Genomic DNA, 11761 nt, shown 5'->3' on the forward strand with positions numbered 1-11761 from the left:
TCTAACAGAACGTTTTAACCTTTTCCTTCTCCCCAGCCTTAGGTCCTCTTTACCACTCAAGGGAGAGATTGTCTGCTCCATTTGTTATTTACGGAATGTTTCTCTCTGCTTCTCTCTCAGTATTTCCTTCATCCTCCTCCTTGACATGATGGACAGTGGGTTTCTGACCTTCAGCCTCCCTTTTCTGTCATGTCTCCCAACTGCCAGCCCACTACTTCACTGCACAAACTTCCTCTTCAAGGCCAGGTCCTTCATTCCCAATCTTGTCTTTCACTGAAGCAAGAAACTCCCTCTTGCACCAGGAGATAAGCATCCCGTAGCAGAGGAGGATGACAGGCCAAAGAATTTCTCCTCCAGCAAGGCTGGGTTTAACGACTGCAGTCCCGGTGTTCTTCATGCAGCCTCTGATCTTTCCCAGTACTGGTTCTCACTTTCATCAAGGAGACTGGAAATTACATTTTCTCTCACTTTTCCTCTTAGGTTCCCTATATGCCAATTCCTATTCCGCATACTAATCTTGTCTTTTAATACAGATATTTATTCTGTTGGCTTAAAAGCATGCATGAGGTACATCCCTGTGTTTCCCTATATAGAGGAACATGTTGAGAGTCTTCCATGATTCTGTTGCTGAGCCCTGAACCTGCTCAATGAGCCTCCAGCAAAAGCTTCATTACTTATACTTCTTGACCTGTTTTCCATGCTGTTCTTTAAGTACCAAATTCATACTGTCCCTGCTTTATTCTTTCTCATCCTCTCCTTTAGATACTTGGGTTCTTGGTCCTACAAACACATGATAGGAACATTTACCATTCTGGCAAAAATGAGCTGGGCTTTGTGCTAAAAGAGGCAGTTGGAGTGGGGAATAATTTCTTTTGGAAATTCTTGAGTTTCTATTTATCAGTGTGGGGCTTTTTTCCCCTCCAGTCTGCAGCTGTGAAAATTCAAAGAGCTCAAAAGGTTATTTTGGCTTGTGGCAATTAACTACACGAAATACAAGGTTTAAAGCTTCCCTTTAAAAAGGAAGTGATTCATTTTTACTTATAGCCATGATGAGCACTCAGTACTTCATGAAAGGCATTCACTCAGATTTATGTAAGAATTATTTAGTCTTATATAATGCTCTTGTTGTGCCAAATCTTGAGAGACTTAATGAAAGGAAGAATAAAAGCAGCCAGCATGCATGGCTGAGTTGAAACATGGAGCGTCCATCTACTCCTCAACTCAGCTTGCAGGAGAGAATACAAGTGCTTTAAAAAAATAATAATAGAGGGAAAAAAGCATTGTCCATTCCATTTCTTACAGATGGTACGTAGATGAATTTGAAATATAGTGTACAAGCTACTTGGAAGGATTTCCTGGGTATCTGCTTAGTCATTGAATCCTGCAATCTAAACCAGAACATAATGATTGTAACAGGCAAAAATCTGTTTGAGAGCTGAAGGAAACCTTCCAGCAGACACATGGAAAGTGAGTATTCAACTCAGTCTTTGTTTTATCATTTCATCACATAGATAGAACAAGAACAGATTGCCAACTTCAAGGGTACACACAAAGTATGTGTGTGCAGAAACCAGGGCTCCTGTTGAGGTTGTAACTTTTTTGAACCTGAGCTTCCCAAACAAATGTTCTGATGTTCCTCTCCAGCCAGGGAGATTAGACCCTCATTCGCCCCCAAAACAAACACACACCACCTTTATTATCATTCTACTTTGTTAGCACGTAAGCTGGATTTTTAGAGCTGCATTCTACCCGTAAAGGCAAACAGGCTCAAATCTAAGTTGAGATAGTTTCAAGGGTGCATTGCAAGGAACAAATACTTTGCTGGTTCTTGCAGTGTGTAAGGAAGGCTAGACAAAGCACACAATTTTCTTTGCTAGGGATGCTTTGACCACTTAAAATAAATGGAATTTGAAATTTGCCAAGTGTGCCTGAGAAAGGTCCATCAAATGCTAGAACACAGAATATTTATATCAAAAGCAGCTAAACAAAATACCTTCTTCTGAAGCTGTGTGGTTTTGCCTGAGCTCACTTTTAAGGCCTAACCCAATTACTTCGAAACAAATTTGCTGACACATTTGAGAAGAGGAACCCAAGGGACGAGACTTCACCGGAGACGAAGAACAGCCAGCCCGCTGATACGTTACGTTATTGAACACCAGCTCCCTTCCCAAGTTCAGTCTCAAAGAAAGTCTAAGCAGAGGGTAGCTGGAAAACTATTTTCAGTAGTTTTTTCTTCCTTATCACTTGTCATAAAGGATGGACAAAAGGAAACACATTATGAAGTTACTCACCTATTGAGCTGAGACAGGAGACAAACTACAGAAGCAGTCAGAGTATTCTTGCATTTATTGATTTAAATATGAGCCACGGCACCAGATGAACACAGACTGTCTCGAAGAGTACTTGATTATCTCTTCTATTTGAACGGATTCCTGATGCTGAAGAAGCCCTGCCAGCTTTGTTGCTGTCGGAGAAGCGAAAGCTCCAACTACGTGTTCCAGTTGCACTTTTGCACGCAGAAAGCCTCACGTACAGCAGCATTGTGTCCACTGACAGACAAGTTAAAGCTTCTCAACACTGTGAAACAGAAAACATCTCTCAACACACTTCCCGCTAGTAAAGCAACCTAGATCAGAAGAGTTGACCATGATTTACCCTTGCATCGAGTCACCACTTATTTTGAATCACAGCCCATTTTGTCTGCTCTCAGGCTGTGTTGTCAAGCAGATTTGTTTCAAAGCACTTGCAGCAATGCAGTGGTCCCAGGTGACCTACACAGCCTAATGCATAAGCTTCAAGTAGACAGATGTGGCATACATGCCCTCAGGTGGGTATTCCTACCTATAAATGTTTTCCTTGAAAATACACACCACACGTGTATTCCACAGGGGCCCAGTACAAAGCATCTTCTGGAAGTTTCTAGCAATGCTAGTATTTTATCTGGATGGCCTTCAGAGGCCATATATGATGCCTAATATAGTTTAAACATTTTGTAGAAAGGGAATTGATCCTAGTGCATAGGAGGTCAGTTAGGGTTGCAGATACCTGCCAGGTTGAGCACTTTGGTGGTTAAGTTTGGGTAAGGCCTGTAGCACAAAGATGGGTAAGAGCACATAATCTGCCTTGCAAAGTTACAGGCTGACTAGCTTCAGAAAAATAGGACACACTGGTGTGAGTATCATTACAAGCTATAAATACTGTGAGGAGATCTTAGAGGATATACCAGAGTTGCCAAGCACACACAATGCAAGCTGAACCCACACGTCTTTGCTACAGCACGCTGTGGTTGTGCCTTTGGTGCTGATGATTTGTGTCCATGAGGGTTACCTGTTCTCTCAGACTGAGACTAAGATCAGGTTGCTTGACTAGACAAAGTTATGTCCTTTTCCATTTCTGGAACACAAATGGACTCTGAACATTGCCCAAAAGTAACAGCAAATAAAAAAACATACGGAAATGGAGTGGAGGGGAAAACTATTCAGTTTTTTTCATAGGAACACTTAGCTGTTTCACATTTATCAGGAACAAGGGCATGAACTGAAGGCAATGGGACAGTAACAACTGAGCTGTAATTTGACTAAGAATTAACTATAGTAAAAATCAATGGATAGTACAAAGCTATGAAACAACATAATATTTTCTCATAAACACTTCAGGGTTTCTATCTCTAATAAAACAGCAAAGATTTGTACACAAAATAGAGCGCCTTAATTTCTTGGTTTAAAAGCCATGCTTAATTTATTCGTATATTAATTACATAGGCTTTCAACAAATTATTCTTGTGAAGAAAAGTAGTTGTATGTTCATGTGCCATACAAAATAGATCACAAAAAATAGTTAAGAATCAAACTAGCAGAATTTAATTACAGAGACTGGGATAGTTCTGCTTTTCTTAGTTTTAAGTGCCTGATTTACTCATCGGCAGCAGGAAAGCAATCACTCAGTGAGTCAACATCTTACCAGCACAGTATGAGAGCTTTTTAGTTCTCAGAATTCTTCCCAAAAATATAGTGGGATTTCACCACAGTAGAAGTCATGCTGGATGGAATGGGAAGGAGTAAATCAGTCTTACTGTAAAGCCACAGATTAATCTAAGAATATGTTTCCTAGTTTCTGCGCAATGGAAATCCTCAGGGGTGGCTGTGTCGGTATTTGATATACAGCAATAACCGGATAAAGGATTTACAGTGTAGGAGTCCTAACATATCCAAAGTCATTCACTAGATCGGTTCCTTACCTTGACTTTCTCAGCCAGCATCCGGCACTGCAGTACAGCACAGGCCCTGGAGCTGGGAGCATCATTACAGCAAGCACAAAAGAAACCATTTCTGAAGTCACCAGCAGAGGCCGTGGTCACGGGTGAGAACAGTGGAAAGAGACATTCACAGCTCTTTTCTGCCTACCAGGTAGATGGGCCCAAGCAGGTGCCTGGTTAGGAAGGGCACACAAGAATACTTCATAATTTCTTTTAGAAAGCCATATGTGGGTAGGTAATATACATGTATGTCTCGCTAACTGTAGGAAAAGGGTTCCATAGGACAGGTGACAGCAGCAGAACTTGCATGTCAGGATGCATCCGCTATTCAGGAATCCCAGCGAACAAGAAGGAAGCAGGAGGACATTGGGACTGCACAGCTTTGTGGCTTAGAGCAACTTAACAGTCTCTCCTAGGTAAACTTAATCAGTCCCCAAGATACACAAAATCAGGATTACAGATGGGTAAAACCTTATCAGAACAGAATCTCAGGGGTAGAGAAAAGTGGAAGACCTGTAAGGGGACCTCTGGCTTTTACACAATAGTTAACATAAATTGTTATCCCGCCTTTTCTCCTGGCAGTCAATGACTTGGTTTCTTCAGTGTTACCCCAAGTTTTAACCTACCTGAACCTGTTTCTGGAAAGCACTGATCATCGATAAGGAGAGGATTTGAGAACAGACAGACACGTCTTTAAGTCTGAGTTTTAGGTGGCTCACGGTGTAACACCTCAGAGCCTCCAACCTGCAGTTTCCAGTCAGACTGCATGACTCTCAAAGCTGCCAGCTGCTGCTTTCCTCTCCTGGGCCTGACAGAGCAAAGCTGTAATAAGGTGACAAACCACAGGTTCCCTCCACTCCCAGCAGTGAGGAAACACCCACATTCACACTCCAGCGTTAGTCAGTCACGCATGCTCCAAACTAAGCAGCCGTGTCTCCAGAGGAGAATCTCGCTAACGCTTTTATTAGATTATCTGCATCAGTCACAGGGGCTCTAGTTCTATGACTTTTCACTTCTGAACTCTGCCACTACACACATCCCCGGGATCTCAGCCGGGGTCTCCTCACATGGGGTGCTCAGTCTCCTGGCAGAGGGCACCACAAGCTGTGAGCCCCCAGGGAAATGGCCAAGTGCCACCTTCACCTTGCCTAAAGGTTGCTGAAGGGACTGTGACAAAGAAGATCCATAATCCGATTTTCCCCGTTGTGTGGAATAGGCAGAGGTGTGACACCAGCTGTGGGACAGCCCCCCGTTCCTGCCGCACCGTAGGGCGCGGCCCATCTGCACAGCAAACCCGGAGAAACTAAATGAAACTATTCTGTTTATCATAATTTATCATTGTAACAGCTAGGGATTGCCATAAATTATTTATGTGGAAATGAAACTCGCTCCTCAGCCTAACACAAGTATTGCTGCTGTTCACCATTTGTGCATGTAGAAGCAATGGAAAGCCAAAAAATTTAGTAATACTAGGAGCATTTGTTCCCCCATTTCTCACCTTTCCTGGGACTGGGCCCCAGCTGGGTCCTGCCTGGGATGGGGACATGGCAACAAGCTCTCAGCAAAACACAGGCTACACCTGCTGCTACCTGCACAGGTTTCAGGAGCCTGAGTTTCTTTGGTCTGAAAGTTTAGATACAATCATATCCCTCTTCCTTTTTAGCAGATAACTATTCCTTTAAAATGCACTCACAAGAACACTGCTTTACATGCTGCAAATCTGTATTCAGTGAGAAATTTTACCCCAGTTTAATTTTGTATCTTTGGTTACAAAATCAGAGGGACAGCATCACTTCATCATCTGTTCACCTCAAGTTGAGAGCGTCAACTGTGTCAACTGGGACTGAGAAAAGGGCCATTTGGACCATGAAGATCACACGTGCACAACATGTGTGTCTGCACTGGAGCTGCACAATTAGAGACATCTTTCACAGATTACTTGTAATGATAGTGTATAAAATCTGTATTGAAATAGGCTACTGAAACAGCCACTGAAAAACTCTGGATTAATTTCTGTGGCAGAGTCAATGGTTTTCATGTGATTTAAAGTTCACCACCAAGGTAAGAATTGCTGTCATTAGCAGACAAATTCTGTGCTTAGAAAGGCACAGAGGTGAATGGCCCTGAGATTACGTGTCTGAGTGACAAGCTGCCCATCACCAGCTTCCTCTTGTTCAGGCACTGAGCAACACCTGTGAGCCTCACTCCTAGGGAGGAAGAGCCTTCCAAGGGGGAGAGCCTGTCTGCATACCTCGAACGGGCCTTCTGCTGACACAGCAGCACAGCATGAAGATGCCAGTATTTTAAGTGTTTAAGTGTTTTTTAACCAGTTTCAGCCATTCCGTAACAAATTTAGCTGAACGCTATTTATCCTTAAGAAAGTCTTAAATTTAAATTTTTAAAAAGGTGTGTGATCTACAGACTTTTTCACAGGATTTACATAATTATCAAAAAGCTTTATGGGCCTGGCTTGTTACCACAGATTTCTCCAAGCCTCTTAGCATATTAGCAAACACTTGTTATCTAATGACCCTGACCAGAATTGCAACTGGAACCACAGGGTTTCCACTAGACACTGACAACTGGGGTTTGGATTTTGGTTTTCTAATCATTCATTTCTCACCATCTGCAGTCCTACAACTTCTTACCTTCTCGCTCGCCAACAACGGCAGGGGGTGAGCCTGTCTGAGAAGCTGAAGGGAAGCCGCACTTCCACGAAGCCGTCTCCTGCGGTACACATGGTGCAGAGAAACTTCAGAATCTGGTGGTCCAGCAGCAGAGCAGGTCTGGTGGAAGAACCCAGCCCGTCCTTTGGTCCCTGTTGCTCACAGCCACAAACTCAAGTGCTACCAGCTGTGTGAGCTCAGGCAAGTGTGACTTGGAAAAGCCTTAGGGTAGCCATAGTAACTTGTAGATCTTCACCTCGGGCACTGGAGTCACTGTGTGCTGCTTTTGGGAGAAATACTCTTGTCTCTAGAAGTATCTTAATATTAAAATCTACAGATATAAATAATGCCAGGGTCTCCTTTCAGGACAAGTGAGAAGGAATTCTGCCGCGATTGAGAGACGGGACGCAGTTTGATGCAAACAAAATGTCCGCTTTCTTAGTGTACCTCACATACATTTATACTTTTCCTCAGCAATGTGCTTCGAGCTGATTGGTGTTTCTGCTACCGTGTTACAGACTGATTGGTCCACACTGTACACTAAACATTCACCGACTGGCTGGTGCTAAGACATTTTCTTAAACAGTTACTACCCCAACCCAAGCAATCTTCCCTGTGCAAAAACAAGAGTCTCCTTTTTACAGGACAACCTTATTAACTTGTGAACCTTGTCTAAACATAGAATCAGTACTCTCCACTCCTTCCAATTAAGGTTCTCGCCTCTATCCTTCCCATGGCCTGTGACCAACAAGTTCTAGCACATCTCCTTTTACCAACTGATGAGTGCTGGGAGTTTTGCTGAGGCCAGCCAAATCTTGTCCCACAGAATTCAATCTGCAGTATTTTTCCCTCTTGCTGTTAACACAAAATGTGAGTTGAGAGGTGATCTCGAAGCCAGCCTTTACAGGAGGATATGACTAAGGCACAAGCTACCAGGAAACCGGAGGCTCAATCAGCACATCGCTAAGACAACATGGATGAATCATCCCCCATTCCTGCGCTGCAGTTTCTCCCAGGTAAACAGAGACAATGACACTCACCTTTGTAAAGGAAGTTTATGCTCAGCAATATGGAGGCATTACACTGAAAATAATGAAGTTTCTCTGCAGGGGAAACAGGATTAGAAACATGGAAACTCTCCTAGGTGCTTCATATTCTCAGTGGAGATACGCCAATGCTACTTCCACTGGATGGCATGTAAAGGTTGATGTGGGAAATATGAAATTAAGCCCCAGTGACACTGACCTTTCCCTTTTGCAGAGATGCATAAAACATAAGGAGATTTCAACATTTCAAAAATTTCTAACATACAAAACCACCCCTATTTGTGAGACTCCTGATGTATATCAACATCACTGTTGAGTATCTAGAATTAAAAGCAATTTAACTCAGAGAAGTAAAATTGGAAGATTATTTCTGGTTTCAAATGTTTCTCATTTCGAAGAAGCAATTTCCTAGCTCATTATTCTAATTCCAATACTACTGCCTATAACTGTGTAAAGACATTTTAAAGCTCTAATTCATTTTGCAATTCTAAATAGCTTCCCTTAATTGCTCACGTCAAACACCTATTTCACATTTTTAAAAAATTTATAAAACAATTCTGGGCTGTCAGGAGGAAAAAGTTTCTTAGCATTCAGATTATTAACTGCATGCAAGCTCCCCATGCTAATGTGTTTCCTATTGTTCACTTCTGGCAGGAAACTATTTATAAAAGGCACAACTTTCATACAGTAATTTAGCGTTTGCATTCACGGTACATTTTATTGCCATTCCCTCAGCTAAGGTATGGAACTCACCACACTACTCGATTTGTTTGGAGGGGTTTCTCACTGCCAGCTGCCACGCTGAATGCTCCACGTCACTGAACGCTCCATGTCACTGAACAATGGTAAGGGCAGTAGCACAGAAGACAGAGGTTGTATCTGTCAGCTTGACTGATGTCTTTGCATTTTCACCAGACACAAATTCACATGGTTAAGTGAAAGGAACACACTTGCAATGTACTGCCTTCTACTTCCATTAATAACTGTGTGATTAATTGCTTACAGCTCATTACGTTAGAACATACCTGGTTAGGAATTCTACTTAAAGAAAAAGGAAATGGATCAGGATTGAACTGCAGGCCAAGTTTAACGTGGATTTTCAGCAAGTCAAAAATTCATAAGGTGAATGAAATGGAGCAAAAAACCTAAAATGGTTTCAAGTAGGTCTGAGATATGGGGATTCAACTCAAGTCTCACAGGACTCAATAGACCTCGACCCTGAATAAATACATGTGGCAGCCCATGGAAAATAAGCCAGTGTAATTCTGCAGTCCTTGTTTAGACAGCACTTGTAACTATAGTGCCAGAAAGGCAATGACTAATTTTCCACCACCTCATATACGGTCAAACATCATCTCACAGGAGTTTTTGTTAAACAAGATTCTGGGACTTAGTGTATTTATGGCTAGCAGGGCTTTGATAAATACTTTTGGGAAAGTGAATAGGGTTATTTCAGACCCTCTCAAAGACTAGCTTTGAATTGATTAGACATTTAAACATCAAATTCTTTTGCTCTAAGATTAATATGGAGTTACAAGGCTAGGCGGAGACATTCGGCAAATACTGGAAGCTGGATTAAAAGGTACCAGGTTGCACAGCATCATTTCACTGGGCTTCACTACCTTCCACTGACAATTTCAGTCTCCATTTTGGGGCAACAGACTCTGTTTCCTTTTACGCTCAAGTATTTTGTGCTGAATACTAATGCAAGTATTTTTGCCTCTTCCTTCCAGGTGGAAGCATAAAATTTAAAATAAATAAAATAAAAAATAGTACTATATACTGCAAAGAAGAAATTTATCATTCACATATCTTGCCTATAGGTGCATGTGCCTCCTGTCCTTCCCTGCTCTGTAAAAAATCCACAGACTGTACTCAGGCTTTTTTCCAATAGTGCAGTCTTTAGGAATTAGCAATTCCTGCCTTCTTGAGCTGCTTATTTACTTCTAAATATTTGAGTTTGTTTGGGAGGATGAGCTTTCTGAAACCCTTGATGGCCAGTTTCATAGCAGGAGTCAGACATGGGAGTAAGCTAAGAAAGGAAAATAAAGCCAAGTATAAATTCAAGGCATCTCTATATTCAGTACCACCCGATACACAGAAAAACAGGAGAACTACTCTAAGATAGATGCGAAAGTGTAGCCAGACAGATTCCTAGAAACTCAGATGTTGGGCACCACTAATCTAAAAATACACCACTATTTTGGCTCTGTTCAATATATTAAGTCTTAAAAGTATCTTCCAGTAACTACTGCTATTATGCTACAAAAGTTCTGTACAGCAGTCTTCTTGTCATACTGAACCTTAAATTTTAACATGGGCATCTTAATATTTACAGGTATAATGACTTCTGAAGAAAGAGCAGAACCATTATGAAGCAACCCGTATCCCCAGTGAATTCTCCAGGGAGCCCTGTGTAGTGCCTGCTATTTAACAGTACTGTGCAATTACTGGTACTTGTTGGAGTCAGCATGTATTCTCAAATGTCTGTGCTTGAAAGGGAACATCACTATAATGTCTGTGTTGTTGCCAAGTTTAACAGCCAGATGGACAGACTGCTGACAGCAGAAACTCATTGCTGGGACCACACAATCACGACTAAACTCCTGGCAAAAGTAGCTACATACGTTGTGCCTCTGATGGACAGAAAACATTCATCAAACTCACAGAATGAACTTCAATCAAGCTGCTTGGTAGAAAGCATTCTTGTAACAGGAGACTGGAAAAGCCAGCTCTGTAATAATATATGAAAATAAACATTTTACACATATGCATTGAAATTGCATATAAACCATCAAGTTTTTTGTATTGCCAATTATCTTGAAGCACTATAGTAGCAAATTAAGTAATTTTCCATATATTATGGCATCTAGGCTGCTAGAACACACCTCAGGCCACTCTTGCATAATCTTCCAAAAAGAACCGAGTTGAGATCTAGAAGGCCATTACTCAGTTCCAATAATCAAACATTCAGGGAATAATTGAATTCTATTTAATCTCATTTAACCTACTGATGTCTTGTAATTAATTCCCTCTAAATGCATTATCGATAGCAGAACCAAAACGGTTTTAATGCTACCTCCTCCCTAGGTCTGATTTCAAAGTGGAACTGTCACATCTGTCACTTTCTACTGAGAACAATACAGAAAACTGCAATTATGAAGCTGTATCCTGTGGCCAAACTGAGGGTCCAATTGTACAGTTACCTACATGCAAAAAATTCAAGCTACAGCTACCACATACTAGTATTTAATCTGAATCACTCTTATAATGTATTCCGCCAATGTTTTGTCCAGAATACACCTGTACTTTTTCAGTGGTTATTTAGTGTAAGCCATATGCTAAGCATTTATGTAAACTCCAACTACTTGCATGGTTTGTCAAATATCTTTAGGTTTCACATGGGGCATTTCCCACTTTGCTTCTCTTCCCCCAGTACATCACAACCACCTTTTGGAAGCTGCTGTTGGATATGGAACTGATGGCCATTGCCTAAATAGCTTGTAAGTAATCCTCTCAAGTTTTGTTTTAGTAGAGCAACGACATATTTTTCAAATCTTCGTATTATTTCTTTAGTCTACTGCTACAGTATCTGTATTGTAACTAGAAAGACAGTCTCCTTAGAACATTCCTTAAAGGTATGGGATATCCTGACAACTAGAATATAGGGACTTAGCTATATCCTTTCTTGCAACTTCCATAATGTTCAATAAATTGCCTATTATAGAGGTACCTGAGCTAGTGACACTGTAAGAATTAATATGGCACCATACTAATTCACACACTGTCTGTGA

At 41.4% G+C, this 11761-nt stretch overlaps 1 long non-coding RNA gene across 1 annotated transcript; it reads left to right on the plus strand.

Moving 5' to 3' along the window:
- The first annotated feature begins 6671 nt into the window (after positions 1-6671).
- LOC309440065 lies at positions 6672-10906 on the plus strand. The gene is made up of 3 exons (XR_014184110.1): positions 6672-7937; positions 8703-8812; positions 10306-10906. It is a non-coding gene; the product is annotated as an uncharacterized lncRNA (long non-coding RNA).
- The last annotated feature ends 855 nt before the right edge of the window (positions 10907-11761 follow it).

The sequence above is a fragment of the Streptopelia decaocto genome, assembly GCF_964273445.1.
Source record: "Streptopelia decaocto genome assembly, chromosome: 5".
NCBI lineage: Eukaryota > Metazoa > Chordata > Aves > Columbiformes > Columbidae > Streptopelia > Streptopelia decaocto.